At 45.9% G+C, this 8,851-nt stretch overlaps 1 pseudogene; it reads left to right on the forward strand.

The window, feature by feature from the left end:
• Positions 1 to 6,856: 6,856 nt before the first annotated feature.
• Positions 6,857 to 7,264, forward strand: LOC127205709 (60S ribosomal protein L32-like; annotated as a pseudogene).
• The last annotated feature ends 1,587 nt before the right edge of the window (positions 7,265 to 8,851 follow it).

Here is an 8,851-nt window from a genome sequence, read left to right on the forward strand (position 1 = left end):
GTCCTGAGTTCAATTCCCAGCAACCACATGGTGGCTCACAACCATCTATGATGAGATCTGGTGCCCTCTTCTGGCCTGCTGGCTCACATACAGGCAGAGCACTGTGTACTTAACAAATAAATCTTTAAAAAAGAAAGAAAGAGAAATAGATGAGTGGCAAGAGAGTCACAAAGGAAGAGGAAAATGTAAACTGAGATAAGGAGAGCGACAAATCTAAGGCTGGGAGTGGTGGCACATACCTGTAATCCCAATGCTTGGGAGGCTGGAGGCAGGAGGATTGCTTTGAGTTTGAGGCCAGCCTGAGCTACACAGTTACATTCAAGGCCAGCCCAGGGTATGTAATGAAACCCTGTTTCAAAAAACAAGAACAAATTGAGACACACACACACACACACACACACACACACATACACACACACAACCTGTCTCAAAAGAAAAAAATCACAATAAAAACAACAAATATTGTCCAATATCCCACTGAAGCCAGTCTCTTAGTCGTGAAAATATTCTGGCTATGCTAGTCAATCTTGTTACCTCGGTTAGACTGACAAGTATGTAAGACATTAGCAGACCATGCAGCCAGGGTTGCCTGGAGGTGCTTGCAGAGAAGGTCGGCTAGTGGAGGACCAGTTCAAGGGCAGAGGGAGGAAAGGAGAAAAGGCAGGAAGCGAGAGCAGGCATCCATGCATGCCCACTCCCCAACTCCTGCCTCGTGAGTGCAGGTGATGCTAAGAAGCCGCGCGGCCACGCGTTCCCACTGCCATGTGCCCCGCTGTAGTTTAGGAGAGAGGAAGAAGATTGCTAGTTAGGGTCACTATTGTGATGAAGCATCATGACCGAAGCAAGCTGGAGAGGAAAGGGTTTATTCAGCTCACACCTCTATATGCTGTTCACCATCAAAGGAAATCAGGACAGGAACTCAAGCAGGGCAGGAACCTGGAGGCAGGAGCTGATGCGGAGGCCATGGAAGGGTGCTGCTCACTGGCTTGCTTCCCATGGCTTGCTCAGTCGGCTTTCTTATAGAACCCAGGACCACCAGCCCAGGGATGGTACCACTCACAATGGGCTGGGCCCTCCCCCATCAATCACTAATTAAGAACATGTCATACAGCTGGCTCCTATGGAGGCATTTTCCCTATTGAGGTTCCCCCCTTCAGATAACTTTAGCTTGTGTCAAGTTGACATAAAATATCCCACACAGAAGTTAATTTCAGAACCCACCAAAGTTGTACAGATTTTGACACATCTACCCTTGGGCATATTTTATCCTTTCTCTGAGTGGCTTTTTAAACCCCACAGTGGTTAGATCTACTTTAAAATTCTCCCTAATAAACGTCTGTTCCATGCGGGCCACAGAGCCCCAGCTCCCAGTCTCTGGGAGGAGACTCTTTCAGGCTGCCACGGGTGGTCAGTAAAACTTTATCGCTAGCCCCAGCCCCCATGCTGCCAAGATCAAGTCTGCTGTGGTGGCTCATAGCAGTAAGAGGCACTTGGGAAGCAGAGGCAGGAGGATTGCCTCTTGTTGAGGACTGCCTGGGCTGCTGAGTAAGATGGTGTGTGTGTGTGTGTGTGTGTGTGTGTGTGTGTGTGTGTCCTTAAATCTGGAAAACAAGAGGATATAGCTAGCAATGTTTTAAGCAGCCCATTGTTGAGAAGCTGTGGTTTGGTTTGTTTGTTTGCAGTTCTGGTAATGGAGCCAGGGCCAAGCACATTCTAAGTAACTATTCTACCATTTTCCATAACCTCGCCTCTCACAATTATTATTATTACTTGTTTAACAAATCCAGGGCCTGGAGAGATGGCTCAGAAGTTAAGAGCACCTGTTTGTGCAGACGACCTGAATTCAATTCCCAGGACCCTCATGGCAGCTCACAACTGGCTGTCACTCCAGTTTCAGGGGATTGGATACTGTTCTCTGTCATCTGGGGGAACCAGGCATTCACATGGCACACAGACATACATGTGAGCAAATAATTCTTAAAAAGTTAATGAACTGCCAGGCATAGTGGCACACGCCTTTAGTCCCAGCACTCGGAAGGCAGAGGCAGTCGGATCACTGTGAGTTCGAGGCCAGCCTGGTCTACAAAGTGAGTCTAGGACAGCCAAGGCTACACAGAGAAATCCTGTCTCGAAAAACAAACAAACAAACAAACAAAGTTAATGAACTAAAAAACAATAATCTGTGATGGTTAATTTAAAAAATCAACTAAGTGCCATTTTACTAATTCTTATATTGAAATATTAAGTTTGGTAAAATCAGTTTTTCTTAAACATTTCAGACATTTTTGTTTGTTTGTTTGTTTGTTTTGTTTTGTTTTGTTTTTGCTTTTTGAGACAGGGTTTCTCTGGGTAGCCTTTGCTGTCCTGTCCTGGACTCACTTTGTAGACCAGGCTGGCCTTGAACTCACAGTGGTCCGCCTGCCTCCGCCTTCCAAGTGCTGGGATTAAAGGCATGGTGTGCCACCACTGCCCCGTGAGACATTCTTAATCCAGTTTCCTTTGTTTCTGTTTTTTGAGACAGGTTTCCCTGCATAGCAGAGGCAGGCCTATGTCCCAGCTTCCTCAGAGGTGGGATTGGAGGGCTCAGCTGTCAGCTGGAAGGTGTGTTCTTCAAGCCCTAGAAAACTATACTTCCAAGTATATCTCACACTCTTCAATGAGAGGGAAACAGTCCCAAACTGTAATAGATTGCAGATGCTTTCAGGAGAGAAACCCTGTCTCAAAAAACAAAAGCAATCAAACAAACAAAAAAGTCCAGAGTTCAAAGTCTCTTCTGAATCTCATGGCAATCTCTTACCTGTAGCCCCCAGTAATTAAAAAAAAAAAGACCACACACTCTCAACATTCAATGGCAGAGAATATACATTACCATTCCAAAAGGGAGGAATGGGGGCATGGTGAGAAAATCCTGGACCAGAGCAACATTGAAAACCAAACGCCAAACTCTGCATCTCCGTATCTGATGTCAAAGCACTCTTCAGATCTCCAACTCCTTTCAATTTGTTGACTGTGACACACCTCTCTCTCTCTTGGGCTGGTTAGCAGCTCTCCTCAGCAGGCATCCCATAACTCAGGCATCTCCAGCATCTTGGGGTGCCCAAGGCAACCCAGGCTTCACCTTCAGAACTTCACTCAGTGGCCTCGCCAGGACTCCATGCAGGGACACCCCTGACACACACACCTGTCCTCTGCAGCTTTCCTTAGCCGGGAAGGGAGATGCCACAGCCCCTTGCTTGTATTCTTGACTATGAAGCCAGAGCCATGTGGCTGATGCTGCCAAGTTCTGCTGTTTGCTGGGGGTGGATCACAGATCCTCACTCCCTTTCATCTTCATCAGCTCTCTGTTATTGATCACTTTTATTTTTTCAAAACACGGTTTCTCTGTGTAGCCTTGGCTGTCCTGGACTCACTTTGTAGACCAGGCTGGCCTCGAACTCACAGAGCTCCGCCTGCCTCTGAGAGCTGGGATTACAGGTGTGCGCCACTGTGCCGGCCTGCTGATCATTTTCTTTACTGCGTAAGCTTTTCTTTAATTTCTTTTCACAAGTTAGAGGCTTGGCTGTGTTGGGTCTTGCCCAGAGTTACCACTCCCTTTATCATCAGGTTTTTCTTTAAACTTTTTATGTCCTTGAGTGAAGGAGTTAGCTCCTTACACTTCCTGGTGCTCCTTTTCTCCTCAAGCTGTACACTTTGTATTTTTCTTGGTCGGCTTGCTCCTTTTAATTACAGAGCTACACAAAACCGACCACTAATAACCATACGATACAGCCAAAACCAGGCTGCCTTGAAATCTCCTCTGCCAACACCATTAATCAAAAACTCTTCAGTTTAGCCTAAGGCAAATTTTTTTTTTTTTGAAAAGGGCAAGATCAGCCACATTCTTCACCAAAATATCACAAGAACGGTCTCCAGCCACTTACTAAAATTCCTACTTATGTGGTTCATCAAGCTCTGCTTAACGTGTTCAACTGCTTTCCTAATCCAAAGTCCCAAAGTGCACATTCTGCCAACAAGCAGCATGGTCAGGCTCACAGAAGACCCCACTCCTGGTACCAAACACTGTCTTATGTAATATCACATTGCTGTGAAGGGACATGGCTGTGACCACAGCAGCTCTTACAAAAGTAAGTATTTAATTGGGGCTTGCTTAGAATTTCAGAGGTTTAGTCCAATATCAGCATGGCAGGAAGCATGGCAGCACACAGGCAGACATGGTCCTGGAGAAGGTGCTAAGGGTTACTACATACAGACCCACAGGCAGCAGGAAGCAAAAAACACTGGGCTTGGCTTGGGCTTTTGAAACCTCAAAGCCCACCCCTACAGTGACACACTTCCTCCAACAAGGCCACACCTTCTAATCCATTCAAATAGTGCCACTCCCCAAGCATATGAGCCTATGGGGGCCTTTCTTATTCAAACCACCATAGTCATCTAAGAAGAGACATCTCAAGTGAAGAGTTGTCTTGGCCAGATGGCTCTTGGGGCATCGGCTTGATTACTAACTGATGCAAGACGGCCCAGCCCACTATAGGTGGCACCATCTCTCAGTAGGAAAGCTAGGCAAGCATGAGCATGTGAGTCAGCACCGTCCTGCCATGGTTGCTCCCTCCATGGTGAACTATGACCTGGAAGGATAATCCAACTAAACCCTTTCCTTCCTAAGATGATTCTGGGCATATTTATCACACCAACAAAATGAAATGCAAGCATCTTGGTTAAAGATCTCTGGGAGTTTAATTGATTCAGTTAAAAGGAGTTTTTTTTTTTTTTCAGGGGCTGGAGAGATGGCTCAGAGGTTAAGAGCACTGGCTGTCCTTCCAAAGGTCCTGAGTTCAATTCCCAGAAACCACATGGTGGCTCACAACCATCTATAATGAGATCTGGTGCCTTCTTCTGGCCTGCAGGTGTACACGCAGGCAGAACATTGTATATATAGTAAATCTTTGATGAGGACATCCTACTGAGACTCTAGATAAGAGAAATATAGGAGATGAGACTTGATAGCCTATGACCATAAGTGGGGGAGGAGGTCCCTCTTGATCTTAGACCTAGGGGAGGGGAATAGGGTAAAAGCAGGAGGGAGAGAGGAATGGGAGGATGCAAGTGATGGGATAACAATTGAGTTGTAATCTTAATAAATTAATAAAATTAAAATTAATAAAAAAATTAATCTTTGAAAAAATCTTTTTAAAAAAGGAGATTTTGCTTGTCTTCTCTGGTATACAATAGGTTTAAATAGTAACTAGAATTTTGACTAGTTAAACTTTAACCATATAATTGTTCAGGAATTCCACAGAGCTTCTGGAATGTTCATATTAATATGTATCCAAAAACAACATTGAGCCAGTTAAATGTCCACTCAATGATGCTTCCCAGGAAAATTTAACATCCCTCCCTCCCTACCCCTCAAATAGAGAGCCTTTCAAGATCCTCCATGGGCCCCTATGGAAACCTCACATTTAATTTGGGATCAAAAAGACAATATGGGGTTTTATTTCAGGCCTGAGGCGATAGCTCAGCAGGCAAGAACACTTGTTAGAAACCATGAGGACCTGGGTTCAAACCCTCAGGACTCATGTATAAAGTCGCATGTGGCCTCATCACCTACAAGCCCAGAACATAGCCCCAGAGAGGCCCTGTCTCAAAAAAACAAGATGCTGAGTGGTACAGCAGGACAGCTCAAGCTCTCTCTGGCCTTTGCATGCATATACACATGTGCTATAAATAGACTCCAGTATTGTTTGTTTGTACAAGGAAGTTGGAAGTATAAACTTTTGTCCAGCACCATATCTTATTTGGAGATGACCTACATATTCACAGAATATCCATATTTTATTTATTTGGACAGGGGCTTGGATACCCAGGCTGGCCTCATCCCCAGAGTGGCTGAGGATGCTTGCTGCGTGGGCTCTGCCTTCCTCCACCTCCCATGCACAGCATCAGTGCCCTCAGCCACCACACCTGGTTCACCTAGCACTTGACTTCAACTTAGCATAACATTGATGTCTTTTTGTATTTTTCACTAAGATAGGTGACAGAGTCGGACAAAAGCACCTTAAGGAAGGAAGGAAGGAAGGAGGAAAGAAAGGAAGGAGCAAGGGGAGGGTTTATTCTGGCTCAGACTTCAAGGGAGCTGTGTACCCTGGTGGGGTGGAAGTCATGGCAGCAGGATGGGGACAGCTGGTCACACTGTGCCCTCGTTCAGAAAGCAAAGGGAGTTGAGCACTGGTGCTCAGCTCAACTTCTCTTTTCTCTCCAGCCCTTGGCATGCTGCTGCTCACAATTCAGTGTTTTCTCACCTCCACTAACCCAACCTAAAACCCCTTCAAAGACAGGCCCAGGGGTTCCTTTCCATGGTGATCCTGGGTCCTGTCACGTTAACAATCGAGATGAACCACTACACAGGGCAACAAAGAGTGCCGCCTGGTAAGAGCGCCACCAGGTAAGAACACCGCCTGGTAACCCCTCGGCTCCTGGCAATAGACCTCGATTGCGCCTTTTACTTCTCAGCTGAATTTATAATTTTATAGTCTTAAACATATCCAAGGCTTTTGAGAAGTGAGCCCAGGCCAAAGTAGTTTTCTATTTTATGCTGACAGACCTACACACCCCGAGTTACATCTCCAGCTTTTGTTTCTCCCTTTGAGACAGATTCTAAGCTTACCGGGTCACCCTTGCGTTTGTGACCCTCCTCCCACAACCTCCCCAGTAGGTAGGCTAATACATCAGCAGGCAAATGCCTGAGTTACTGGTCTGTTGCTATGAAGAGACACAGTGACCAAGGCAGCTTGTAAGAAAAAAAGCATTGCTTCCTCGGCGCTACCTGAGAGGTGGCTGCCATCTCTTTTGCGGCATCATGGCTGCCCTCCGGCCTCTGGGGAAGCCCAAGATCGTCAAACAGAGGACCAAGGAGTTCATCAGGCACCTGTCAGACTGATGTGTCAAAATTAAGCGAAACTGGCAGAAACCCAGAGGTATCCACAACAGGGTGCAGAGAAGATTCAAGGGCCATATCCTGATGCCCAGCATTGGTTATGGGAGCAACAAGAAGACCTAGCACACGCTGCCTAGCAGCTTCGGGAAGTTTCTGGTCCACAATGTCAAGGAGCTGGAAGTGCTGCTGATGTGCAACAAATTTTACTGTGTTGAGATTGCTCACAATGTTTCCGTCAAGAACCGAAAAGCCATCGTAGAAAGAGCAGCACAGCTAGCCATCAGAGTCACCAATCCCAACGCCAGGCTACGCAGAGAAGAAAATGAGTAGAGGGCTTCAGTGTGTGTTTTATTTGTGTTTAAACAAAACCACAAAAAACTGAAAAAAAAAAAAAAAAAGAAGAAGAAGAAGAAGAAGAAGAAGAAGAAGAAGAAGAAGAAGAAAAGAAAAGGAAAAAGAAAAAGAAAAAAAGCATTACATTGGGAATTTACTTACTGTTTTGGAGGGTGAGTTCATGACCATCATGGTGGGGTGCATGGCAACAGGCATGGTGCTTGGAGCAGTGGCTGAGGGCTTACCTCCCCCATCCACAAGCAGGGGGATGGCAGTGGGGTGGGGTGGAAGGGAAAGAGAGTTAGAGGAAGGGGAAGACACTGGGCGTGGCTCCAGGCCTGGGCTTTTGAAACCTCATAGGCCACCCATAGTGACATAGCTCCTCCTACAAGGCCACACCTTCTAATCCTTAACAAACATTCACACCAACAGGGGTGCAGCATCCTAGCATAGGAGCCTGTGGGGCTATTCTCCCTCAAGCCACCACACCAGGCTAAATATAACTTTCATATTTATCAAAACATTCTTGAGATGAACTTGAAAAACACTTAGTCAGCTGGGTGCAGTGTTGTAATCTCAGCACTCAGGGAGGTAGAGGCAGGCAGATCTCTGTGAGTTTGAGGCTAGTGTGTCTGCAAAACGAGTCCAGGACAGCCAAGGCTACTCAAAGAAACCTTGTTTCAAAAATCAAAGCAAAACAAACAAATAGTCTTCAAGGGCAAAGTTACTTCAGCTGCGACTCAAAACCAACAATCTTTGTTTTTGTTTCTTGAGACAAGGTTTCTTTGTGTAGCCCTGGCTGTCCTGGACTCACTTTGTAGATGAGGCTAGCCCCGAGCTTATAGAGCTTGGCCTGCCTTTGCCTCCTGAGTGCTGGGATTAAAGGTGTGTGCACCACCATGTCCTGCACCTAACGAGTCTTTTTTATGGCTTATCGCTGATAAGCCTTGTAGGATTTAGTCGTGGACATAAGAAGTGTCCCCAAAAGTAGGTACAGGACATGTAATCCTCCTCAAAACCCACAGTTTATCTCAAAGACTGTCCTAGAATGCAAAGCCGGTGATCTCAACAAGGCTGAGAAGGCAGGAGAATAAAGACAAATTCCTTGAGAGTGGCGTGGTTGGACAGAGATGGTTTTGGGGACTCCTGGACAGCCAGGGAAGCTCAGAGAAGGTGCTCTCTCTGCCACAAAGCACCACCTTTAAAGACCCCAAATAAGGTGAGCCGAGAACTTTTTAAATTTGTATTTCCTTTTTATAATAAGCCACACAAATGGCAGACGTAAGGAGTAAGAATGATTCCTCGGGCAGTGGTCCATCAATCAATCTCATCCTACCGAAACTCTCAAGTCACTTTTCCAATAGTTGAGTCTAACAAATGTTTTCCTCCTGACAATCCAAAATTAGAAAGGGATAGACAGGAAGAACTCCCCATCTGCCGTCCGCATTAGCTTTCCATCCTGTGGTTAAAAAAAACAAAACAAAACACGGTGACCAAAACCAACCTGGGTAAGGAAAGGGTTTATCAGGTAGACAGGCAACAACAGTTCATCGCTGAGGGAAACGGAAGTAGGAGCCTAAAGCA

This window comes from Acomys russatus, chromosome 22 (genome assembly GCF_903995435.1).
Source record: "Acomys russatus chromosome 22, mAcoRus1.1, whole genome shotgun sequence".
Classification (NCBI taxonomy): Eukaryota; Metazoa; Chordata; class Mammalia; order Rodentia; family Muridae; genus Acomys; species Acomys russatus.